We start from the raw sequence: 27,541 nt of genomic DNA, 5'->3' as shown, positions 1-27,541 counted from the left end.
GTAGCAAAAAGAATTTTCATAAAGAATTTTTTTGATAGAAACTAAAATAACAAAATCTGTTTTTGAATATAATGATAAAACGCAGTAATATTAAATATTAGGAAAAAGAATCACTCAAAATATATTTTTATAGTGAAGTTATTCACAAACTAGTGATTCACACAAATTTCAAAGAATTAAAATTTAAACTATTCAAATTTGGAAACTAATGGCAGTAACATAAAGTTTATAATTATTCTAACCTAAAAGCAAAAAAAAAGCAAAAATCAAAAGAAAATAAATAATTCAAAAAACAAAAAAATACTGGAAAACATAAAAAAATGCCGCCTACGCGGCCACACGGCCTGCATACGACTAGAAACCCATCTGTACATGGGCCAGGATGCAGGCCCGCAGGCCCAATAGGCCCAACATGGCAGTGACGAGGGTAGGAAAGTACTGCCTGCATATTAGAGAGGAGCTCAGCACCTGAGCCGCAACGCAGCTTATAAACAGGTGTTGAGCTCTATCAGCTAGCGAGGTGGGACTAAACTCCCACCACACCATCGTTGTGCCACCCTTTGGTCCCAGTTGGTGGCACCAACCGGGACCAGTGCCCCCCTTTGGTACCAGTATGTAGGACGAACCGGTACGACTACCCCCTTTGGTCCCGGTTCGTGCCACCAACCGGGACCAAAGGTCCCTGTTTCCCGCCCTTTGGGCTGCTAAAAAGAGACCTTTGGTCCCGGTTGGTGGCACGAACCGGGACTAAAGGTAGGCATTAGTCCCGGTTGGTGCCACGAACCGGGACCAATGCTCTGGGTATATAACCAACACTTGGTAGTTTCTCCAAAATCCATCGCTTTCTTCTCCGCTCGACGCCCCCTGCTCCTCGTCGCCGTCGCCGCCGAGCCCTGCCCCGACGCCGTCGCCGCCGCCGCCGACGCCATCAGGCTGCTCAACTTCGCCGCCGCCGACGCCCTCGATGCCATCTGCCCCGCGCCCCTGCGCCACCGCCGCCGACGCTGTCAGGCTGCTCAACTTCGCCGCCGCCGCCGACGCCCTCGTCGCCATCTGCCCCGACGCCGGCGCCGCTCCCCGCGCCCCTGCGCCCGCCCAACGCCACCCGCCGTGCCCCACCACCCCTGTGAGCACCTGCCTCGCGCCCCTGCCCTGCCTCGCTCCCGCACCCCTGCCCTGCCTCGCGCACCTGCGCCCCTGCCCTGCCCCGCCGCCGCCGCCGCCGCCGCGATGCCCCTCTGCCCGGCCCCTAGCTTTCCTTTATTTATTTTTGTTATATATATAGATATATGCTATTTGTTTAGATGTTTTTAGATGTTCTTATATGCTGTTTTCAGATGTTTTTAGTTGTTCATAAAAGAATTTTAGATGTAGGTATGTATGTGTGAGGGATCATATATGTATTTTTTTAGATGTATTTTTAGATGTTCTTATATGCTGTTTTCAGATGTTTTTTGTATGTATGTATGTATGTATGAGGGATCATATATGTATTTTTTTAGATGTATTTTTTGTATGTATGTATGTATGAGGGATCATAGATGTATTTTTTCAGAATTTTCTATCGTGCATAGACCGATTTTAGACAACGGGAGCACCCCCCCTATCGTTGCAAAAGTTGCTAAGTGATATTAAGAAGGAAGAAGAAGAAAAAGAAGGAGAGGAAAAAGGAAAATAAGAAGAGGAAGAAAGGAGAAGAAGATGAGAGGAAGAAGATGAGAAATAAATAAGAAGAGGAAAAAAGAAGAAAAAGAAGAGGAGAAGTAGAAAGGAATAGAGGAAAAGAAGAAGAGAAGAAGAAAAATAGAAAATATTCTATTTTTTCTTCTTCTCCTCTTTTTGTTTCTTTTTTTTCTTTGATCTTCTCCTCTATTCCTTTCTTCTTCTCCTCTTTTTTCTTCTTCGTCTTCTTATTTTTTATCGGGTATGTCGTTGTCGATATACCCCCTCCCCGATAACTTCAACATGAGGGGAGGGGGTCAATATACCCCCTCCCCGATAACTTCGATATGAGGGGGGGAGGGGGTCGACGAGGGTTCGAGGGGGCGTGGGTCGGGAACTAGCTAGGGTAGAGGGTCGAGGGTCGCCAAGGGTTCGAGGGTCGTCGAGGGGCCGAGGGGCGTAGGGTCGAGGATCGAGGGTTCGAGGGTCGTCGAGGGGCCGAGGGGTCGAGAGGTTGCCTAGATAGTGTCAAAGTATTGAAGAAATCCATGGCTTTTGCATATGAACCCTTGAAGCATTGCCGAGGCCACCCAAATTTACCAAGTTAAAAGAGCGTTGTCGTCGAGGCCACCCCGAACCCTTGAAGCATTGCCGAGGCCACCCCAAACCCTAGAGAAGCATCGAGGCCTAATATGATTCCTTGTTGTGATTAGGTAGCTAGGTCTACATTTGCCACTAATATATTCACCTGCTGTCATGTTAGTATAATAATTGCGATGTTGTAATATTTGCAGAAACAATGGAGCACGGACGAGACGAGGCAGCAGAAGAGGTGTTGGGGGACATAATCTTAGCCGGAGGTGATGTCTTGTCGTATCTTAACGACAATGATGATCTGGAAGGACGGGGTGAAGAAGCAGGCTACGGTAATCGAACAATGGAGGAGGAAAGACATGATTATGATGGCTCTGGTGACCGAATGCCGGAGCAAGAAGGAGACCGTGATGACGGCTCCGGTGACCGAACAGAGTCCGGCCAGGTATATATATTAATTAAGCCTGTGCTGACTAGCTAATTGATGCATTCATGGTTTTGGTATGTACACATATTAACTCTCGGCTTTCTTCTTTTTTCTAGCCCTTCGGATCGAGCACAACTTCTGTAAAGAAACGAGGCCCGAAGAAAAAGTTCCGCTCGGATGAAAGGTTTGAGATCACAGCAATCACGCGCGATGGCCAACCGATTGAACCCATCCGGACCAAGGAAGCATTTTCTGCTCAGTGGCGGGGTTCTTGTTAGGGACAAGATCCCGATCAGCATCCACCAAAGGTTAAAGCCTAAGAAGGAAGACCCTGAGGTGTCTTATGTCAACGATATGCAGAAAGATGATCTTTGGACCGCGCTGAAGGAAAATTTCACCCTACCGCCAGAGGAGGATCCGGAGAATCCAGTTAAAGAGCAATTGATCAAGTCTCATGCTCTTAAGAAGATGGCAGACCTATTTAGGTGGTGGAAGAATGAGCTGAAAACAACGTTTGTCAACAACGAAAAGACACCAGAATTCATCGGCCGGTATGAGAAGATCAGAGATCACTAGCCCGCATTTGTGGCCCACAAGACATCGGACAAGAGTAAGAAGATGTCAGCGAGAAATAAGAAAAATTCTGCGAAGAAGGAGCATCACCATCGCACGGGGTCAGGTGGCTACCTCAAAGCCCGGCCGTTGTGGGCCAAGGCTGAGAATGACCTGCTTGATAAAGGGGTCGAACCAGAGACATTGAAGTGGCCAGACCGTTGCCGGACTTGGTTCTTCGGGGTTGGCGGAACCTTGGACCCCGTATCAGGGAAGTGCGTTTGGACGAACGAGGAAACGCGAATACCCGTCACGAAGCTTCAGGACTATATCGCCACAGCAATATCGCCACAGCACGGCAAGGGACGTTCGTTCCAGACAGAGAGAACGACGAGCTCACAATGGCCCTCGGGAATCCTGAGCACCCTGGACAGACATGAGACACGGCAGGCTCCGTTCCATGGAAGGCTGGGTTTCCGGACGCAGGCAATTACAAATGCCAGGAGAGGAGAAAGAAAGTGGAGCAGACCCAACTGCAGGCACTGCATGCAATGGTACAAGCGATAGAGGAACGAGAAGCAGTTCGCAGCAAGCGACCTGCCGAAGCTACCCCTGAAGCTACCCCGCCATCTCAGCGGAGAAGCAGCGTGGCTTCCACCGAGCTGCTTCAGCTGGAGCCTGTCTTCACGGCTCCTGCTAGCTACCCCATGGATGCTATCATGGAGTCTCAACATTGCCACCTTATGATGCAATGGCAGAACTTCAAAGTCAAGGCGGCTGTCGGCTCTGTTCGACCTCCTGAACCGGGCGCAACTTTTCACTGCCGTCCAATTCCAGAAGGATATGCTACGGTCACGGTGGACGAAATAATGGAGGGATTTGAGGACCTCCAGCTTGACCACCCTACTGGTGAAGGGGAGACTCGGCTGGGTTCTGCTCTGAAGACTCCATGCCTATGGCGGAAGGAGCTCATCAACCTTCCGAACTGGACGCCTCCGCCTCCTCCTCCGCCTCCTCCTCCGACGAGTGATCAGGGCACTCAGCCTCCTTCTCCGGTGCATGGCGGCACTCCGCCTCCTTCTCCGCCTGCGCCGGCGCGCCCGAGCAGCCAGCCTCCTCCTTCTTCGCCTCGTCAGCAAGGGCGGAAGAGACCCGCCGCCGCTCCGGCTGCTCCGGCGCATCGTAGTCCTTCTCCTCCGCCTCGTAAGCAAGGAAAGAAGAGAGCCACAGCCGCTCCGTCTGCTCCGGCGTCTAGCAGTATGATGTCTACTACGCAACCTTCTTCTTGTAGACATTGTTGGGCCTCCAAGTGCAGATGTTTGTAGGATAGTAGCAAATTTCCCTCAAGTGGATGACCTAAGGTTTATCAATCCATGGGAGGCGTAGGATGAAGATGGCCTCTCTCAAACAACCCTGCAACCAAATAACAAAGAGTCTCTTGTGTCCCCAACACACCCAATACAATGGTAAATTGTATAGGTGCACTAGTTCGGCGAAGAGATGGTGATACAAGTGTAATATGCATGGTAGATATAGGTTTTTGTAATCTGAAAATATAAAAACAGCAAGGTAACTAATGATAAAAGTGAGCACAAACGGTATTTCAATGCTTTGAAACAAGGCCTAGGGTTCATACTTTCACTAGTGCAAGTTCTCTCAACAATAATAACATAATTGGATCATATAACTATCCCTCAACATGCAACAAAGAGTCACTCCAAAGTCACTAATAGCGGAGAACAAATGAAGAGATTATGGTAGGGTACGAAACCATCTCAAAGTTATTCTTTCCAATCAATCCATTGGGCTATTCCTATAAGTGTCACAAACAGCCCTAGAGTTCATACTAGAATAACACCTTAAGACACAAATCAACCAAAACCCTAATGTCACCTAGATACTCCAATGTTACCTCAAGTATCCGTGGGTATGATTATACGATATGCATCACACAATCTCAGATTCATCTATTCAACCAACACATAGAACCTCAAAGAGTGCCCCAAAGTTTCTACCGGAGAATCAAGACGAAAACGTTTGCCAACCCCTATGCATAGGTTCATGGGAGGAACCCGCAAGTTGATCACCAAAACATAAATCAAGTGAATCACGTGATATCCCATTGTCACCACAGATACGCACGGCAAGACATACATCAAGTGTTCTCAAATCATTAAAGACTGAATCCGATAAGATTACTTCAAAGGGAAAACTCAATCCATTACAAGAGAGTAGAGGGGGAGAAGCAACATAAGATCCAACTATAATAGCAAAGCTCGCGATACATCAAGATCGTGCCAAATCAAGAACACGAGAGAGAGAGAGATCAAACACATAGCTACTAGTACATACCCTCAGCCCCGAGGGTGAACTACTCCCTCCTCGTCATGGAGAGCGCCGGGATGATGAAGATGGCCACCGGTGAGGGATCCCCCCCTCCGGCAGGGTGCCGGAACAGGGTCCCGATTGGTTTTTGGTGGCTACAGAGGCTTGCGGTGGCGGAACTCCCGATCTATTCTATTTCCCGATCGTTTGAGGGTATAAGGATATATATAGGCGGAAGAAATACGTCAGGGGAGCCACGAGGGGCCCACGAGGGTGGAGGGCGCGCCCCCCTGCCTCGTGCCTCCCTCATTGCTTTCCTGACGTGCACTCCAAGTCTCCCGGGTTGCTTTCCTTCCAAAAATAACTTCTCCAGAAGGTTTCATTCCGTTTCGACTCCGTTTGATATTCCTTTTCTTCAAAACACTGAAACAAGGGAAAAAACAGGAACTGGCACTGGGCTCTGGGTCAATAGGTTAGTCCCAAAAATAATATAAAAGTGCATAATAAAGCCCGTAAAACATCCAAGATGGATAATATAATAGCATGGAACAATAAAAAAATATAGATACATTGGAGACGTATCAGCATCCCCAAGCTTAATTCCTGCTCGTCCTCGAGTAGGTAAATGATAAAAACAGAATTTTTGATGTGGAATGCTACTTGGCATAATTTTAATGTAATTCTTCTCAATTGTGGTATGAATATTCAGATCCGAAAGATTCAAGATAAAAGTTCATATTGACATAAAAATAATAATACTTCAAGCATACTAACTAAGCAATTATGTCCTCTGAAAATAACATGGCCAAAGAAAGTTCATCCCTACAAAATCATATAGTTTAGTCATGCTCCATTTTCGTCACACAAGAATGCTCTCATCATGCACAATCCCAATGACAAGCCAAGCTATTGTTTCATACTTTAGTAATCTCAAACTTTTTCAACCTTCACACAATACATGAGCGTGAGCCATGGATATAGCACTATGGGTGGAATAGAATATAATGATGGGGGTTATGTGGAGAAGACAAAAAGGGAGAAAGTCTCACATCAACGAGGCTAATCAATGAGCTATGGAGATGCCCATCGATTGATGTTAATGCAGGGAGTAGGGATTGCCATGCAACGGATGCACTAGAGCTATAAATATATGAAAGCTCAACAAAAGAAACTAAGTGGGTGTGCATCCAACTTGCTTTCTCACGAAGACCTAGGGCACTTGAGGAGGCCCATTGTTGGAATATACAAGCCAAGTTCTATAATGAAAAATTCCCACTAGTATATGAAAGTGATAAAACAAGAGACTCTCTATCATGAAGATTATGGTGCTACTTTGAAGCACAAGTGTGGTAAAAGGATAGTAACATTGTCCCTTCTCTCTTTTTCTCTCTTTTTTTTGGGCCTTCTCTTTTTTATGGCCTTTTTTTTAATATTCCTCAATTGGGACAATGCTCTAGAAAATGATGATCATCACACTTCTATTTATTTACAACTCAATGATTACAACTCGATACTAGAACAAAGTATGACTCTATATGAATGCCTCCGGCGGTGTACCGGGATATGCAATGAACCAAGAGTGACATGTATGAGAGAATTATGAACGGTGGCTTTGCCACAAATACTATGTCAACTACATGATCATGCAAAGCAATATGACAATGATGAATGTGTCATGATAAACGGAATGGTGGAAAGTTGCATGGCAATATATCTCGGAATGGCTATGGAAATGCCATAATAGGTAGGTATGGTGGCTGTTTTGAGGAAGATATAAGGAGGTTTATGTGTGAAAGAGCGTATCATATCACGGGGTTTGGATGCACCGGCGAAGTTTGCACCAACTCTCAATGTGAGAAAGGGCAATGCACGGTACCGAAGAGGTAGCAATGGTGGAAAGGTGAGAGTGCGTATAATCCATGGACTCAACATTAGTCATAAAGAACTCACATACTTATTGCAAAAATCTACAAGTCATCAAAAACCAAGCACTGCGCGCATGCTCCTAGGGGGATAGATTGGTAGGAAAAGACCATCGCTCGTCCCTGACCGCCACTCATAAGGAGGACAATCAAAGAACACCTCATGTTTCAAATTTGTTACATAACATTTACCATACGTGCATCCTACGGGACTTGCAAACTTCAACACAAGTATTTCTCAAATTCACAACTACTCAACTAGCACAACTTTGATATCACTACCTCCATGTCTCAAAACAATCATCAAGCATCAAACTTCTCTTAGTATTCAACACACTCATAAGAAAGTTTTTACGAGTCTTGAATACCTAGCATATTAGGATTAAGCAAATTACCATGCTGTTTAAGACTCTCAAAATAATATAAGTGAAGCATGAGAGTTCATCTATTTCTTCAAAATAAAACCACCATTGTGCTCTAAAAGTTATAAGTGAAGCACTAGAGCAAACAACAAACTACTCTGAAAGATATAAGTGAAGATCAATGAGTAGTCGAATAATTATACAACTATGTGAATACTCTCCCATTTAATAATTTCAGATATTGGTATTTTATTTCAATGGCAAGCAAAGCAAAGGAAAATAAAATGACGCTCCAAGCAAAACACATATCATGTGGTGAATAAAAATATAGCCCCAAGTAAAGTTACCGATGAACGAAGACGAAAGAGGGGATGCCTTCCGGGGCATCCCCAAGCTTAGGCTCTTGGTTATCCTTGAATATTACCTTGGGGTGCCTTGGGCATCCCCAATCTTGGGCTCTTGCCACTCCTTATTCCGTAGTCCATCGAATCTTTACCCAAAACATGAAAACTTCGTAACACAAAACTTAACAGAAAACTCGTAAGCTCCGTTAGCGAAAGAAAACAAAACACCACTTCAAGGTACTGTAATGAACTCATTCTTTAATTATATTGGTGTTAAACCTACTTTATTCCAACTTCTCTATGGTTTTTAAACTCTTTTACTAGCCATAGATTCATCAAAATAAGCAAACAACACACGAAAAACAGAATCTGTCAAAAACAGAACAGTCTGTAGTTATCTGTAACTAACGCAAACTTCTGGAACTCCAAAAATTCTACCAAAATAGGAAGACCTAGACAATTAGTTTATTGATCTGCTGCAATTGGAATCAGTATTTTATCACGTTCTGGTGATTTTAAACAATTGTTTTCCTGAACAGAAAGTTTTTGGAATTTTCAGCAAGATCAAATAACTATCATCCAAGATGATCCTATAGGTTTAAGTTGGCACAAACACTAATTAAAACACAAAACCACATCTAAACAGAAGCTAGATGGACTATTTATTCCTAAACAGAACCAAAAAGCAAGAAACTAAAATAAAATTGGGTTGCCTCCCAACAAGCGCTATCGTTTAACGCCCCTAGCTAGGCATGATGATTTCAATGATGCTCGCATAAAAGATAAGAATTGAAACATAAAGAGAGCATCATGAAGAATATGACTAGCACATTTACGTCTAACCCACTTCCTATGCATAGGGATTTTGTGATCAAACAACTTATGGGAACAATAATCAACTAGCATAGGAAGGCCAAACAAGCATAACTTCAAAACTTTAAGCACATAGAGAGGAAACTTGATATTATTGAAATTCCTACAAGCATATGTTCCCCCCTCATAATAATTTTCAGTAGCATCATGAATGAATTCAACAATATAACCAGCACCTAAAGCATTATTTTCATGATCTACTTGCATAGAAATTTTACTACTCTCCACATAAGCAAAATTCTTCTCATTCGGAATAGTGGGAGTATCATAAGAGACTTGAATACTATAAATTGTTTCCACATTAAAAGAGTAATGTTCAGAAAAGGGTAATCATAATCATGACAAGTTTTATAAATATAATCATCACTACTTTTTATAGCATAAGTTTCATCACAATAATCATCATAAGTAGCAACTTTGTTCTCATCATAATCGATTGAAACCTCTTCCAAGATAGTGGAATCATTACTAAATAAAGTCATGACATCTCCAAATCCACTTTCATAAATATTATAAGATTCAACATCCTCCAAAATAGTGGGATCATTACTTCCTAAAGTTGACACTCTTCCAAACCCACTTTCATCAATATAATTATCATAAGTAGGAGGCATGCTATCATCATTATTGATTTGCATATCAAAACTTGGGAGACTAAAAATATCATCTTCATTAAACGTAGCATCCCCAAGCTTGGGACAAACATTAATTGCAGCAAATATATTCTCAAAAACATCATCTTCATCAAACATAGCATCCCCAAGCTTGGGCCTTTTCATATCATAAGCATAATCACTCTCATCATTAATAGTATGGATAGCACCAATAGTATAGCAATTATCATATTCTTCCAAGCAAGTGCCAAAAAGATTTTCAAGATCATAAGAAGTATCATTATCTTCCTAATCATAATCATCACAACAAGCAATAGGCATAACGAGATCATCATCAAGTGCATCATCTTCCACAATTATTTTTGATTCATTTTCATGAGGCACAACGATAATAGGAGCAACTTTATTTGGGAGAGATATCTTTTTACCTCTCTTCCTTTTTCTTTTCTTCTTCTTCTTCACCACATCATGTGTGGGTTCAATCCTCTTTTTGGAGCTCCTTATTAATGAGATTGGTAGAATAGAAGGCTCCTCCTCGTTACCTGATTCATCATAAGAAATAATAGGAGGATATTGGGAAGTCTCTTCCCTTTCATTAGTATTCTGTTCATCTTCTATTTGTTTTCTTTTCTTTATGTAGTTGGCAATATAAGGATTTTCAATGCAATTCACCGCACAATACATATAAATTTCTTCTATATCAATATCGAGGAATTTCTCGAGGTTATATTCTGGAATAAGCTTATTTTGACGTTTCAATTCTTCATAACCCAAAAGCAGACTAAGTTCATTATGATGTGCTAGCGAAATCAAGTCATCACAATTTTTTGACACGATTCGATCATGGAACAATTTGCATTTGATATATAAATGACCATGTTCATTGCAAAGTTCACAAGTACGGCTAAGATATTTTAAATTTTCATCACTAACATTTAGCCTTTCTTGCAACCATTTAGTTTCTAAATGCTTATGCCTCTTGCAATATCTATCTTCCCTATTTGGTGTGTACTTGCAAACCCAATACACTCCACAAAAATCGACATGTTTATAAGAGATATTTTCATCATGACTAGTGCAATTATCATTAGTACTATGGATATTCAAGGAGTTCATACTAACAACATTGCAATCATGCTCATCATTCAAAGATTTAGTGCCAAACATTTTAATGCATTCTTCTTCTAACACTTTGGCACAGTTTTCCTTTCCATCATACTCATGAAAGATATTAAAAAGATGAAGCGTATGAGACAAACTCAATTCCATTTTTTTGTAGTTTTCTTTTATGAACTAAACTAGTGCTAAAACAAGAAACAAAAAGATTCGATTGCAAGATCTAAAGATATACCTTCAAGCACTCACTTCCCAGGCAACGGCGCCAGAAACTGCTTAATGTCTAGTACGCAACCTTCTTCTTGTAGACGTTGTTGGGCCTCCAAGTGCAGAGGTTTGTAGGACAGTAGCAAATTTCCCTCAAGTGGATGACCTAGGTTTATCAATCCGTGGGAGGCGTAGGATGAAGATGGTCTCTCTCAAACAACCCTGCAACCAAATAACAAAGAGTCTCTTGTGTCCCCAACACACCCAATACAATGGTAAATTGTATAGGTGCACTAGTTCGGCGAAGAGATGGTGATACAAGTGCAATATGGATGGTAGATATAGGTTTTTGTAATCTGAAAATATAAAAACAGCAAGGTGACTAATGATAAAAGTGAGCACGTACGGTATTGCAATGCTTTGAAACAAGGCCTAGGGTTCATACTTTCAATAGTGCAAGTTCTCTCAACAATAATAACATAATTGGATCATATAGCTATTCCTCAACATGCAACAAAGAGTCACTCCAAAGTCACTAATAGCGGAGAACAAACGAAGAGATTATGGTAGGGTACGAAACCACCTCAAAGTTATTCTTTCCAATCACTCCGTTGGGCTATTCCTATAAGTGTCACAAACAGCCCTAGAGTTCGTACTAGAATAACACCTTAAGACACAAATCAACCAAAACCCTAATGTCACCTAGATACTCCAATGTCACCTCAAGTATCCGTGGGTATGATTATACGATATGCATCACACAATCTCAGATTCATCTATTCAACCAACACATAGAACCTCAAAGAGTGCCCCAAAGTTTCTACCGGAGAATTAAGACGAAAACGTGTGCCGACCCCTATGCATAGGTTCATGGGCGGAACCCGCAAGTTGATCACCAAAACATACATCAAGTGAATCACGTGATATCCCATTGTCACCACAGATACGCATGGCAAGACATACATCAAGTGTTCTCAAATCATTAAAGACTCAATCCGATAAGATTACTTCAAAGGGAAAACTCAATCAATTATAAGAGATTAGAGGGGGAGAAGCAACATAAGATCCAACTATAATAGCAAAGGTCGCGGTACATCAAGATCGTGCCAAATCAAGAACACGAGAGAGAGAGAGAGATCAAACACATAGCTACTGGTACATACCCTCAGCCCCGAGGGTGAACTATTCCCTCCTTGTCATGGAGAGCGTCGGGATGATGAAGATGGCCACCGGTGAGGGATCCCCCCTCCGGCAGGGTGCCGGAACAGGGTCCCAATTGGTTTTTGGTGGCTACAGAGGCTTGTGGTGGCGGAACTCCCGATCTATTCTGTTTCCCGATCGTTTTAGGGTATAAGGATATATATAGGCGGAAGAAGTACGTCAGGGGAGCAACGAGGGGCCCACGAGGGTGGAGGGCGCGCCCAGGGGGGTCAATTTCTCCATTCATTGAACCCTAGTTCGAGACTGATGGGGCTCGAACCCGCAGCTTCCGCCTTGACAGGGCGGTGCTCTGACCAATTGAACTACAATCCCTGCGGGGTGTATGGCATACCCATTCTTAAATAGAGCCATAAGAAGATTCGATTCGTCTTTCGTGGGCACGCCCCCCTGCCTCGTGCCTCCCTCGTTGCTTTCCTGACGTGCACTCCAAGTCTCCCGGGTTGCTTTCCTTCCAAAAATAACTTCTCCAGAAGGTTTCATTCCGTTTCGACTCCGTTTGATATTCCTTTTCTTCGAAACATTGAAACAAGGGAAAAAACAGGAACTGGCACTAGGCTCTGGGTCAATAGGTTAGTCCCAAAAATAATATAAAAGTGCATAGTAAAGCCAATAAAACATCCAAGATGGATTATATAATATCATGGATAAATAAAAAATTATAGATACGTTGGAGACGTATCACAGTACAGCCAGAGGCAGGAGGCAATAAAGATTTGGTCCATCTCTCAAGACTCTAGAGAAGTTACCATTCGAGATGACCGTTGAGGAAAACAAGAAGATCGTGGAAGACGAAGTGAGGGACTGCTTTCAAGCAGTGAAAGCAAAGAAACATCCACCTCCGGAGGAGAAGATAGATCCGGTGAAATCGAAGCGCACTATCGATGCCCTGAAGCGAGCACCACCTTCCCCGCCGCAATCCAACTATGATCGCATTATTCAAAGGTCATATATCGAAGTGGAGCGGTCGGGAAGTACTATCAGTGATCAAAGGTTAGCAGAACGACGAGCTGGGAAAAAAATTGCCCAGCTCAGTGAACAAGCGAACCAATCGTGCCCCCCACTCAAGGTGTCTAGCGATATCTTCGCTAATCATCTGGAGATTTTGCCCAATAATAATCTTGGAGATTACTTGCTCGACGATGTACATTATGATTTCTTGGAGGTGGACGAACACAAATACCATTACGGGAAGCCTCTCATCAAAGAAGAAAGATCTCTAACAACAATGTGCGAAGATTCCGTGATTGGTACATGAAAACATGTAGAGAGTCTGGGGGGGTGAATACTTTGACGTTGAGAGTTAAAGAGGAGCATGACCTCATTGGAATTGATCTGTTGTCTGTTCCATTTGAGGAATTCTTCCAGTTTTTCAATCAAAAGGCCCTCGATAAATTAACGGTCACTTGCTACTGTCTGTAAGTACTACTACTGTCATTAAGTCTCTATATATAGCTCAACTCTTTCATTGCATGTATATATAATTATCCTCACTATATTATGCAGATTGAAGATCGCCGAATTGAAGAAAAGACAATTCCGTGATATTGGGTTCATTAACACAAATCTCATAGATCAATTTACGGTTGAATTTCAAGCCAAAGATACCGAGGCCAACTTGCTATGATCGTTGGTAATAAATCAAAACAAAGATATAATACTCTTTCCTTACAACTTCAAGTGAGTGTTACTGTCTTGTGCATATTCGGTCTCCCTTATTAGTCGAGGTTATAGTAATGTAATTGATAAGTTATGCATGCGTGCGCATGTTCCACTATATTCTCCTAGAGATTAAGCTTGAGCAGGGACTAGTAACCGTCTTAGACTCGAGATGAAGAGATCCCCAGGAGTATGCGCACATGACTGAAATGCTCGAGAAGTAAGTTAAATCGATCATTACCGCACCATATTGGCAACTTTGTTCACTTCTTGATATCAAGTAATTGTTTTCTTTGTCTGGCAGAGTTTGGAAAAAATGCACCGCAAAAGCTCCGGGACTGCCGGGGAAGCTGCGATTTAGACACCCGAAAGTAAGTACTACTAGCTAGTTCCGCGCATCTCCTAGTGATTCAAGTGCTAGTTTCATCAATACCATTTAGCATGCTTGCTTATCAGTTTGATTGACCTCTATTTCTTGTAAAGTGTTTGTGGCAGGAAGCTGGGAATAATTACTGTGGATACTACGTTTGCGAGTCCATCTGCCACACGACCTCTGAGCGGGGATAATCTAAAAAACAATATGAAGTGCGTAAGAAATAATATTCACAATTTTATTTTATTACCATCATTTGTGTTGAGTTTCATTCATTCATATATATGTATTGACCCCCTTCTTCAAATTAATAGATGTTTCAGATGCGGGATGAACTCCTAGCACCAGATCGCATGCGAGCAATTCAAGAGGAATTGGCGGCATTCTTTCTTGACCACGTGATGAATAAAGACGGAGAATACCATGTGGACCCTGAGTTCATATATAATTAGGGGATTATATTGTAAGAGATCTTATATTGTATGTATGTAGCAAGTAGCGTCGGGTAGATATACGAAAACTAGTTGTTCGACCAATCTCTCGGAGAAGGAGAGGTCGATATCACTTCTCTCTGTATGCATATGTTCATGACGATCTTCTGTTTCCTTCATTTGCTTACTAGCTAGCGTGTCGAGTCCTCTCTATACGTATAGTACGTAGCGTCGACCAAGCACGGAGATAAGAGAGGACACTTCTCTCTATTAAATAGCTAGCTAACACAATATATGAAACACCTAAATTAACCCCCCAAAACCCCCTAACCCCCCCTGTTTCAGAAAAGAAACAAAAACCCCAGCCCCTGAAATGCTGATGCGTGGACGCTTATTGGTCCCGGTTAGTTCTACCAACCGGGACAAAAGGCCCCCCTGCCTGGGCTCGCCGCATCGGCCACGTGGAGGCCCATCTGTCCCGGTTGGTGTAAGAACGAGACTAAAGGTGTAGGGCTTTAGTACCGAACCTTTAGTCCCGGTTCCCCAACCGGGACAAATGGGCCTTACGAACCGGGACAAATGGCCCTTTTGCTACTAGTGGTTATGGAACCGGGACTAAAACCCAAAACCTTTAGTCCTGGTTCTCTTATGAACCGGGATAGAAGGTGCTCCACACGGCCGCTGCGGGGAGCCCAGGCAGGAGGTCCTTTAGTCCCGGTTGGACACACCAACTGGGACCAGAAGGCATCCACGCGTTAGTAGCTCAGGAGCTGGGGTTTTTTTAAAGGGGGGGTTAGGGGGTTTTGGAGGGTTAATTTAGGGGTTTCATATTGTGTTAGCTGGCTAATAGAGAGAAGTGTCCTCTCTTTCTCCGTGCTTGGTCGACGCTAGCTACTATACGTATAGACAGAACTCGACACGCTAGCTAGTAAGCAGATGAAGGCACCATTAAGTACACAAGGTCGTCATGAACATATATAGAGAGAAGTGATCGACCTCTCTTTCTCCGAGAGATTGGTCGAACAACAAGTTTTCATATATCTCTCCGATGCTACTAGCTACATATATACAATATAAGATCTCTTACAATCCCTAACATCCAATGTCAAATTCCACATGGTATTCTCCGGCTCTATTTTTTCTTCTTCTCCTATATCCCTTTCTTCTTCTCCTCTATTTGTTTCTTATTTTTTTCTTCGATCTTCTCCTCTATTCCTTTCTTCTTCTCCTCTTTTTTCTTCTTCTTCGTCTTCTTATTTTTTATTGGGTATGTCGTTGTCGATATACCCCCTCCCTGATAACTTCAACATGAGGGGAGGGGGTCGATATACCCCCTCCCCGATAACTTCGAGATGAGGGGGGGGGAGGGGGTCGACGAGGGTTCGAGGGGGCGAGGGTCGGGAACTAGCTAGGGTAGAGGGTCGAGGGTCGCCAAGGGTTCGAGGGTCGAGGGTGGTCAAGGGGCCGAGGGGCGTATGGTCGAGGATCGAGGGTTCGAGGGTCGAGGGTCGAGGGTTCGAGGGTCGTCGAGGGGCCGAGGGGTCGAGAGGTTGCCTAGCTAGTGTAAAAGTATTGAAGAAATCCATGGCTTTTGCATATGAACCCTTGAAGCGTTGCCGAGGCCACCCAAATTTACCAAGTTAAAAGAGCGTTGTCGTCGAGGCCACCCCAAACCCTTGAAGCATTGCCGAGGCCACCCCAAACCCTAGAGAAGCGTCGAGGCCACTAATATGATTCCTTGTTGTGATTAGGTAGCTAGGTCTACGTTTGCCACTAATATATCCACCTGCTGTCATGTTTGTATAATAATTGCCATGTTGTAATATTTGCAGAAACAATGGAGCACGGACGAGACGAGGAAGCAGAAGAGGTGTTGGGGGACATAATATTAGCCGGAGGTGATGTCTTGTCGTATCTTAATGACAATGATGGTCTGGAAGGATAGGGTGAAGAAGCAGGCTACGGTGATCGAAGAGTGGAGGAGGAAAGACATGATTATGATGGCTCCGGTGACCGAATGCCGATGCAAGAAGGAGACCGTGATGACGGCTCCGGTGACCGAACAGAGTCCGGCCAAGTATATATATTAATTAAGCCTGTGCTGGCTAGCTAATTGATGCATTCATTGTTTTGGTATGTACACATATTCTTTCTTCTTTTTTCTAACCCTTCAGATCGAGCACAACTTTGGTATAGAAACGAGGCCCGAAGAAAAAGTTGCGCTCGAATGAAAGGTTTGAGATCACAGCAATCGCACGCGATGGACAACCGATTGAACCCATCCGGACCAAGGAAGCATTTTGTGCTCAGTGGTGGGGTTCTTGTTAGGGACAAGATCCCGATCAGCATCCACCAATGGTTAAAGCCTAAGAAGGAAGACCCTGAGGTGTCTTATGTCAATGATATGCAGAAAGATGATCTTTGGACCGCGCTGAAGGCAAATTTCACCCTACCGCCAGAGGAGGATCCGGAGAAGCCTGTTAAAGGGCAAGTGATCAAGTCTCATGCTCTTAAGAAGATGGCAGATCTACTTAGGAGGTGGAAGAATGAGCTGAAAACAACGTTTGTCAACAACGAAAAGACACCAGAATTCACCGGCCGGTATGAGAAGATCAGAGATCACTGGCCCGCATTTGTGGCCCACAAGACATCGGACAAGAGTAAGAAGATGTCAGTGAGAAATAAGAAACATTCTGCGAAGAAGGAGCATCACCATCGCACGGGGTCAGGTGGCTACCTCAAAGCCCGGCCGTTGTGGGCCAAGGCTGAGAATGACCTGCTTGTTAAAGGGGTTGAACCAAAGACATTGAACTGGCCAGACCGTTGCCGGACTTGGTTCTTTGGGGTTGGCGGAACCTTGGACCCCGTATCAGGGAAGTGCGTTTGGATGAACAAGCAAATGCGAATACCCGTCACGAAGCTTCAGGACTATATCGCCGCACCGCGGCAAGGGACGTTCGTTCCAGACAAAGAGAACGACGAGCTCACAACGGCCCTCGGGAATCCTGAGCACCCTGGACGGACATGAGGCACGGCAGGCTCCGTTCCATGGAAGGCTGGGTTTCCGGACGCAGGCAGTTACAAATGCTAGGAGAGGAGGAAGAAAGTGGAGCAGACCCAACTGCAGGCACTGCATGCAATGGTACAAGCGATAGAGGAATGAGAAGCAGTTCACAGCAAGCGACCTGCCGAAGCTACCCGTGAAGCTACCCCGCCATCTCAGCGGAGAATCAGCGTGGCTTCCACCGAGCTGCTTCAGCTGGAGCCTGTCTTCACGGCTCCTGCTAGCTACCCCGTGGATGCTATCACGGAGTCTCAACACTGCCACCTTATGACGCAATGGCAGAACTTCAAAGTCAAGGCGGCTGTCGGCTCTATTCGACCTCCTGAACCCAGCGCAACTTTTCACTGCCGTCCAATTCCAGAAGGATATGCTACGGTCACGGTGGACGAAATAACGGAGGGATTTGGGGACCTCGAGCTTGACCACCCTACCGGTGAAGGGGAGACTCGGCTGGGTTCTACTTTGAAGACTCCATGCCTATGGCGGAAGGAGCTCATCAACCTTCCGAACTGGACGCCTCCGCCCCCTCATCCTCCTCCAGCGAGTTAGGGCACTCTGCCTCCTCCTCCGGCGAGTGATCAGGGCAGTCAGCCTCCTTCTCCGGCGCGTGGCGGCACTCCGCCTCCTTCTCCGCCTGCGCCGGCGCGCCCGAGCAGCCGGCCTCCTCCTTCTCCGCCTCATCAGCAAGGGCGGAAGAGACCCGCCGCCGCTCCGGCTGCTCCGGCGCATCGTAGTCCTTCTCCTCCGCCTCATAAGCAAGGAAAGAAGACAACCACAGCCGCTCCGTCTGCTCCGGCGTCTAGCAGTACAGCCAGAGGCGGGAGGCAATAAAGATTCGGTCCATCTCTCAAGCCTCTAGAGAAGTTACCATACGAGATGACCGTGGAGGAAAACAAGAAGATTGTGGAAGCCGAAGTGAGGGACTACTTTCAAGCAGTGAAAGCAAAGAAACATCCACCTCCGTAGGAGAAGATAGATCCGGTGAAAGCGAAGCGCACTATCGATGCCCTGAAGCGAGCAATCCAACTATGATAGCATTATTCAAAGGTCATATATCGAAGCGCAGCGGTCGGGAAGTACTATCAGTGATCAATGGTTAGCAGAACGACGAGCTGGGAAAAAGATTGCCCAACTCGGCGAACAAGCGAACCAATCGTGACCCCCACTCAAGGTGTCTAGCAATATCGTCGCTAATCATCTGGAGATTTTGCCCAATACCAATCTTGGAGATTACCTGCCCGACGATGTACATTATGATTTCTTGGAGGTGGACGAACACAAATACCATTACAGGAAGCCTCTCGTCAAAGATGAAAGATCTCTAACAACGATGATGCGAAGATTCCGTGACTGGTACATGAAAACCTGTAGAGAGTCTGGGGGATGAATACTTTGACTCTGAGAGTGAAAGAGTAGCATGACCTCGTTGGAATTGATCTGTTGTCTGTTCCATTTGAGGAGTTCTTCCATTTTATCAATCAAAAGGCCCTCGATAAATTAACGGTCACTTGCTACTGTCTGTAAGTACTACTACCGTCATTAAGTCTCTATATATAGCTCAGCTCTTTCATTGCATGTATATATAATTATCCTCACTATATTATGCAGATTGAAGATCGCCGAATTGAAGAAAAGACAATTCGGTAATATTGGGTTCATTAACACAAATCTCATAGATCAATTTACGGTTGAATTTCAAGCCAAAGATACCGAGGCCAACTTGCTACGATCGTTGGTAATAAATCAAAACAAAGATATAATACTCTTTCCTTACAACTTCAAGTGAGTGTTACTGTCTTGTGCACATTCGGTCTCCCTTATTAGTCGAGGTTATAGTAATGTAATTGATGAGTTATGCATGCGTGCGCAGGTTCCACTATATTCTCCTAGAGATTAAGCTTGAGCAGGGACTAGTAACCGTCTTAGACTCGAGACGAAAAGATCCCCAGGAGTATGCGGACATGGCAGAAATGCTCGAGAAGTAAGTTAAATCGATCATTATCGCGCCATATCGGCAACTTTGTTCACTTCCTGATATCAAGTAATTGTTTTCTTTGTCTGGCAGAGTTTGGAAAAAATTCACCGCAAAAGCTCCGGGACTGCCGGGGAAGCTGCGATTTAGACACCCGAAAGTAAGTACTACTAGCTAGTTCCGCGCATCTCCTAGTGATTCAAGCGCTAGTTTCATCAATACCATTTAGCATGCTTGATTATCAATTTGATTGACCTCTATTTCTTATAAAGTGTTTGTGGCAGGAAGCTGGGAATAATTACTGTGGATACTATGTTTGCGAGTCCATCTGCCACACGACCTGTGAGCGGGGATACTCTAAAAAACAATATTAAGTGCGTAAGCAATAACATTCACAATTTTATTTTATTGCCATCATTTGTGTTGAGTTTCATTCATTCTTACATATGTATTGACCCCCTTCTTCAAATTAATAGATGTTTCAGATGCGGGATGAACTCCTAGCACCAGATCGCATGCGAGCAATTCAAGAGGAATTGGCGGCATTCTTTCTTGACCACGTGATGAATAAAGATGGAGAATACCATGTGGACCCTGAGTTCATATATAATTAGGGGATTATATTGTAAGAGATCTTATATTGTATGTATATAGCAAGTAGCGTCGGATAGATATACGAAAAGTTGTTGTTCGACCAATCTCTCGGAGAAGGAGAGGTCGATATCACTTCTCTCTGTATGCATATGTTCATGACGATCTTCTGTTTCCTTCATTTGCTTACTAGCTAGCATGTCGAGTCCTCTCTATACGTATAGTACGTAGCGTCGACCAAGCACGGAGATGAGAGAGGGCACTTCTCTCTATTAATTAGCTAGCTAACACAATATATGAAACACCTAAATTAACCCCCCAAAACCCCCTAACCCCTCCCCTTTCAAAAAAGAAACAAAAACCCCAGCCATGAAATGCTGATGCGTGGACGCTTATTGGTCCCGGTTGGTGCTACCAACCGAGACAAAAGGCCCCCCTGCCTGGGCTCGCCCAGCGGCCACGTGGAGGCCCATCTGTCCCGGTTGGTGTAAGAACCGGGACTAAAGGTGTAGGTCTTTAGTACCGACCCTTTAGTCCCGGTTCTCCAACCGGGACAAATGGGCCTTACGAACCGGGACAAATGGCCCTTTTGCTACTAGTGGTTCTGGAACCGGGACTAAAACCCAGAACCTTTAGTCCTGGTTCTCTTATGAACCGGGACAGAAGGTGCTCCACACGGCCGCTGCGGGGAGCCCAGGAAGGAGGTCCTTTAGTCCCGGTTGGAAACACCAACCGGGACCAAAAGGCATCCACGCGTCAGTAGCTCAGGAGCTGGGATTTTTTTGAAAGGGGGGGTGTTGGATGGTTAATTTAGGTGTTTCATATTGTGTTAGCTGGCTAATAGAGAGAAGTGTCCTCTCTTTCTCCATGCTTGGTCGACGCTAGCTACTATACGTATAGAGAGAACTTGACACGCTAGCTAGTAAGCAGATGAAGGAACCATTAAGTACACAAGATCGTCATGAACATATATAGAGAGAAGTGATCGACCTCTCTTTCTCCGAGAGATTGGTCGAACAACAAGTTTTCATATATCTATCCGACGCTACTAGCTACATATATACAATATAAGATCTCTTACAATCCCTAACATCCAATGTCAAATTCCACATGGTATTCTCCGGCTTTATTTATGACGTGGTCAAGAAGGAATCCCGCCAATTCCTCTTGAATTGCTCGTATGCGATCATGTGGTAGGAGTTCACCCCGCATCTGCTAGATCTAATTTAAAGAAGGGGGTCAATAAATATATATGAATGAAACTCAACACAAATGATGGTAATAAAATAAAATTGTGAATATTATTGCTTACGCACTTCATATTGTTTTTCAGAGTAGCCCCGCTCACAGGTCGAGTGGCGGATGAACTCGCAAACATAGTATCCACAAAAATCATTCCCGCCTTCCTGCCACAAGCACTTTACGAGAAATAGAGTTCAATAAAACTGATAATCAAGCATGATAGATGGTATTGATGAAACTAGCTAGAATCAATGGGAGATGCGCGGAACTAGCTAGTAGTACTTACTTTCGGGTGTGTAAATCGCAGCTCCCCGGCAGTCCCGGAGCTATTGCGGTGGACTCTTTCCAAACCCTGCCAGACAAAGAAAATAATTACTTGGTATCAGGAAATGAACAAAGTTGCCGATATGGTGCGATAATGATCGATTGAACGTACTTCTGGAGCATTTCAGTCATGTGCGCATACTCCTGGGGATCTTTTCGTCTCGAGTCTAAGACGGTTACTACTCCCCGGTCAAGCTTAATCTCTAGCAGAATAAAGTGAAAGTTGCGCACGCATGCATAACTCATCAATTACATTACTATAACCTTGAGTAATAAGGGAAACCGAATATGCACAAGACAGTAACACTCACTTGAAGTTGTAAGGAAAGAATATTTTATCTTTGTTTTTATTTTTGAGCAACGATTGTAGCAACATGTCCTCGGTTTCTTTGACATTGTGTTTAACTATCCATTCATGTATGAAATTTGGGTTAATGAGCCCAATGTCATAGATTTGTGCTTTTCTGCATTCGACGATTTTCAATCTGCATGATATCGTGAGGATAATTATATATATACATGCAATGAAAGAGTTGAGCTATATATAGAGACTTAATTACAGAAGTAGTACTTACAGACAGTAGCAAGTCAAGATTGTTTTTTCCAGGGCCTTTTGATTGTATAACTGTAATAACTCATCAAATGCAACAGACAACTAATCCATTCCAACGAGGTCGTGCTCATCTTTAATTTTCAGTGTCAAAGTATCCTTCCCAGACTCGCTGCAGGTTTCCATGTACCATTTATGGAATCTTCGCATCATCGTTGTTACAGGAGGATGATCAGGTTGGACGACAGGCTTCCCGTACTGGTATCTTAATTCATCCACCTCCATTGTTTCAAACACTATATAATCGTGCAGGTAATCAGCAGTATTAGTACCGGGCACCATCCCCGGCAGATTAGCGATGATATCGCTAGTCACCTTGAGCGGGGGGCACGATTGGTTCGCCTGTTCGCCGAGCTGGGGAATTTTCCCACTTCTTCGTTATGCTAACCTTTTATCACTGGAAGTAGTTCCCGAACGCCGCGCATCTGAATATGTCTTTTTGAGAATGCGAACATAGTTGGAATCCGGCGGAGGCGATGGTGGTCGCTTCAGGGCATCGATAGTGCACTTCGCTTTCATCGGATCTATCGTCTACTTCAGAGGTGGAGGTTTCTTTGCCATAAATTCCCTCACTTGGGCTTCACAGATCTCCGCATTTTCCTCCTCGGTCCTCTCGTATGGTAACTGTCGGTGTCAAAACCGGCTGGTCTCAGGTAGGGGGTCCTGAACTGTGCGTCTGAGGATTGAAGGTAACAGGAGGCGAGGGACACGATGTTTACCCAGGTTCGGGCCCTCTTAATGCAGGTAATACCCTACTTCCTTCTTGATTGACTTTGATGAGTATAGGGGTTACAAGATTTGATCTACCTCGAGATCGTAATGGCTAAACCCTGGATGTCTAGCCTATATGATTTGTGTTAGCCTCTATGGACTAAACCCTTCGGCTTATATAGAGACCGGAGGGGCCTAGGGTTGTACAAAGTCGGTTTACAGAGAAAGGAAACTACACAACCGGACGCCAAGCTTGCCATCAACGCAAAGTAGAGTCCCATCCGGACACGGGGGAAGGCCTTCTATCTTGTATCTTCACGGCCCATCAGCCCGACCCATGTCACATAGCCCGGACACCTGGGGACCCCACAATCCAGGACTCCCTTAGTAGCCCCCGAACTTGCCTTCAATGACGACGTAGTATTCGGCTCATGTCTTCGGCTTTGCAAGGCGGGTTCTTTATTATAATCCGGACCGAGGAGAATCCGATGATAATCTTGACGCCTTTTATGTTTCCCCTCCTGTCGACGCTTCGATCTCTGCGCGTTGAGTGAATATGAACGGCCATGCTCTTTTTTGCAAATACGCCCTTCACCGTGCTCAGAAGACATCTATATAAGGAGACATAGATCTCCAAATGGCATCTCACATCACGCAGGAAGAAAATCGCGAAGTCCAGTCACGAGCAAAGCCCTCCACCATGACCAGCGCCCCAGGCTCTTCTTCGCGCCCCCATGGCCCTCAAGAGGGCGATTGGTAGAGTTGCTCCGTGCCTCATCTTCAGTTAAGCCGTCTCTAGACACAAGGCTACCTCCCCCTTGCGGATCTAGTCTCCGTTCGAGCGGGATTATATTCAGTAGGCAACGACGCGATGGCTGAGAATTTCCCCAACCCCAATAAGGAGGAGAGGGTGTGCTTCGTCCCATTCCTATTGCCGGGCCTAGGATTTCCAATCCATCCCTTTCTTGGGGGATTACTAGAATTTTACGGCGTCCAACTACACAACCTTACCCTTTGTTCGATTTTGCACATTTCAGGCTTTGTTGCCCTCTGCGAGCTATTTTTGGGCATTGAGTCGCATTTTGAATTATGGAGGAAGTTCTTTTGTCTCGTTCCCCGCCACCGAGGAGGTTCCATATTTGAGGTGGGCGGCGCCGAAGTATGGCGCATAGCCGGATCCGAATACCTGGTAGGAACACCTAAAGAGGTTTACCCGCAGTGGTCTTTGGAATGGTTTTATGTCGATGACGTCCCACTGCCGGACCCAGTTCGGAGCGGCCTCCCTGAATTTTCCAGTGCTCCCTTAAAGAAGTGCCTCAACTGGCACCCCCGCAGTCCCAAAGAAGAGGACAATGCGGAAATACAGAGGTTAGTCAGCAAGGTCAGGCTGCTGGCCCATTCCGAACTCTCAATAGTTGAAGTCATGGCGATTGCAATAAAGAGGTGCGTGCAGCCTCTTCAATCCAGAGTAACTCCTTTATGGTGTTACAATGGAGAAGATGACGCATCTCGTTACAGACGGCAGGGTCCGGATACCCCAGCCGAACTGGCCTCCATTTTGGCCGATCTGTACAAGGGCGAAAAAGAAGATTTTCTCCGGTTAAACTTTCGGGAGGCCTATTCCATGTACACCCCTATTGAATGGGTAAGATCTCGATTCGTCTGTGCTTATTTTACTGTATTACAGATACTGATCGAATGTACATTTTATTGCCTCCAACTAGTCATGGAGGAGGATGATCGAGGACATCCACTGTCCTGCTCCTCAGCTGGATGATCATAATCGCGACAGAGATCCTGGCTTCTGCGAGGATCGGGTATTGTATCAGGCGAGCCATGATGGTTCGGAAGTGGCCATCATCGCTGACTACCCTCTCCTTTACCCATTCTGCATCGTGAGTATCCAGAGGCTTCCTAAGAAGAGATCCTCATTTGTACCCTTTTCTGTTGTACTAATCCAGATTTTATCAGGATCGACCCTCCAGGGACCGTAACTCCTCGAGGGCGGCCCCCACGGAAGGCCGTCGTTCAAAATGAAAAGTGACCGGGAGTACCGCAGAGACCTCACAGTCTTCCAAGAGGTATGTATACTTAATGCATGCCTAGGCATGACTCTGGTTTGTTAAAAGTCTCCCCCCTTTTTTATTTTTAGGAGGAGTACGCGGCAAACGGTGGGAAAGCGCCCAATTAGCCAAATGTCTGCTAATCCGGTGCTGGATTCGTTAACTAGGACACGAGCTGACGCAATGCCCGTTCCGCCTCCTGAAGAGGATTTGGATGATGTATCAGTCATGAATTCCGAAGTGGAGAGCGTGATGAATCACCGTCGATTGAAGGAGGCATGCATGCTCCGGCTTTTTTCGAACAAGAGTTTGCCGCACTGAGTTCGGCGGATGCATATTTCCGAGCTGCTCGAGATGGACTTGCCGGAGTCGTTCAGCTGTTCTCGAAGGATATACAGGTGAAATTTGATAAAATTTGTATAGTCATATGCCAGTAGCCCCCGAGACTTGAAGCAGTTGGCCCAACTGATTTATGGGTTGTTATATCATCAGGTACTCACGGGGAAAAATAACACATTGTCCAAGGAGCTTGAAGAATGTTGGACTAAGTTAACTGTTGTCACCTTCAAACTGGAAAATTTGAAGAATTCCAAGAGGGCACCTGATGGTAAGCACAATAGTGTCCGGAGAATACGATTCTGCGCCAACAATGATATTTAAATATGCATTGTTTTGTTTACAGTGGCAGGATCGACAGATCAGTTGGAGGAGCGACTAAAGGCTGCTCAGCCGGACAAACAACATGACGAAGGGCAAGAAGCCGCTGGTCAACGTATATTGACACGGACCATTGATGAGAAGAATAAACTACAGGATGTAAACATCAAGCAAGCCGAAGAGTTAAAGGACATACGAGCCCAACTGTCGGATGCCTTGAAAGAGAACAAAAAGCTAAAAGGCGGCATATTCAGTATGTCCTTTAGCCTGTCGTTCATATGGTCCTCTGTTGGAAAGTTTTATGAAATTACTACTGTAGGTTTGTTAACTAGGCGGCCCGAGGGAGAAGTGTCCGGATTTCAAGGCGACTTGCTGCAAGAGCTATCCCAAGTGCACGAGCGAGCTCGAAAAGCCATGAGGAACATGGCGAAGGCTTTACGGCCATCCGATTTTCCTTCAGAAATCCTAGAGGAGCTCGTGAATTTATTCAAGGGAGCTCGACGCCGCTTTGAACTATGGAAGGTATCAACATGTCGAGAAGGTGCACGAGAAGCCTGGGCCATGGTGAAAACGCGGTATGTCGGACTTGATCCGAATCATATGGCCCGGGTCGGGCCTCGGGGACTAGACGGACAAGAAATTCATGCTAGCTTGGTGTATGACCAAGTAAAGACATCCGCCAAATTTTCACAACAGGACTGTAAACTAGACAACCTTATAGATGGCATAGATGAAGACTAGGCATTTGATTTCATGTAACAATGTACTTTATCATAAAACTCATCTCCGATGAATTTTAAAAGATTGTCAAGGCAGACCTTCTGCCTGGACCTCCGAAACCCAAGGGTTGGAGTCGTGATAAACACCAAGTATGTTCGGAAACCAGGCAATCCGGTCATAGTTGCTCGAACAGACAAGCTGTATTCGGGGAGTTATGTTATATTACTTTTTAACGTAAGAAACATCTTCCAGAGAGAATAGTTCCGTTAAGGGTTCCTTTCCCTGGGTCAGCATGCTAATTTGTGCACGCCTAAGCTTTGACTTAAAAAAAGCACAGGAAACTTTGTCCTTTGGGAGTTTATATTGTTACGAAGGCAGTTCGTTGTCTGTTTGCCAACCAATTATTCTCTTAAGAAAGCTAGCTTTCGGCTTCACCCGTCTGAGGTACATGCCCGGATAACCCGGTTGTAGCAATCGCTTGGTGCTCCCTTTATGCCCTAGCCGAACAATCGGGAACGTAGGGCATAAGCACAGGAGCCAGGCAACCCAGCTTGGCAAAAACTTAAGTCATAGAGGTGCATATAATGGCAAAGAAAGACGTATACGAGCAAATGACACGTATATATGGTGAGCTCTAGGCTCATAGAACAATAAGCTTCTATTTAGAGAAGCCCCCAGTCATAGTGGGGTGTATACATTTAAAGATGTGTACCCCTCAAGTGTTTGGCTAACCCGAATATATACCGGAGATCGGATAAAAATGGGAAAAACAGAAAAAGTTAAAAAGGAGAAAAAGGTACGAAAAAAGGGGTATGCCCGGACTTAGGCGTAGAATCTTCGGAGCCAGGCAGTGATGTCTACTATGCAACTTTATTCTTGTAGACATGTGTTGGGCCTCCAAACGCAGA

At 44.8% G+C, this 27,541-nt stretch overlaps 2 pseudogenes; both read left to right on the top strand.

The window, feature by feature from the left end:
* Positions 1 to 2,461: 2,461 nt before the first annotated feature.
* LOC109757527 (uncharacterized) lies at positions 2,462 to 13,843 on the top strand (annotated as a pseudogene).
* A 2,673-nt stretch (positions 13,844 to 16,516) lies between these two features.
* Positions 16,517 to 19,579, top strand: LOC141022239 (uncharacterized; annotated as a pseudogene).
* The last annotated feature ends 7,962 nt before the right edge of the window (positions 19,580 to 27,541 follow it).

The sequence above is a fragment of the Aegilops tauschii genome, chromosome 5, assembly GCF_002575655.3.
Source record: "Aegilops tauschii subsp. strangulata cultivar AL8/78 chromosome 5, Aet v6.0, whole genome shotgun sequence".
Taxonomy (NCBI): Eukaryota; Viridiplantae; Streptophyta; class Magnoliopsida; order Poales; family Poaceae; genus Aegilops; species Aegilops tauschii.
This window is presented reverse-complemented; position numbering and strand designations above follow the sequence as displayed.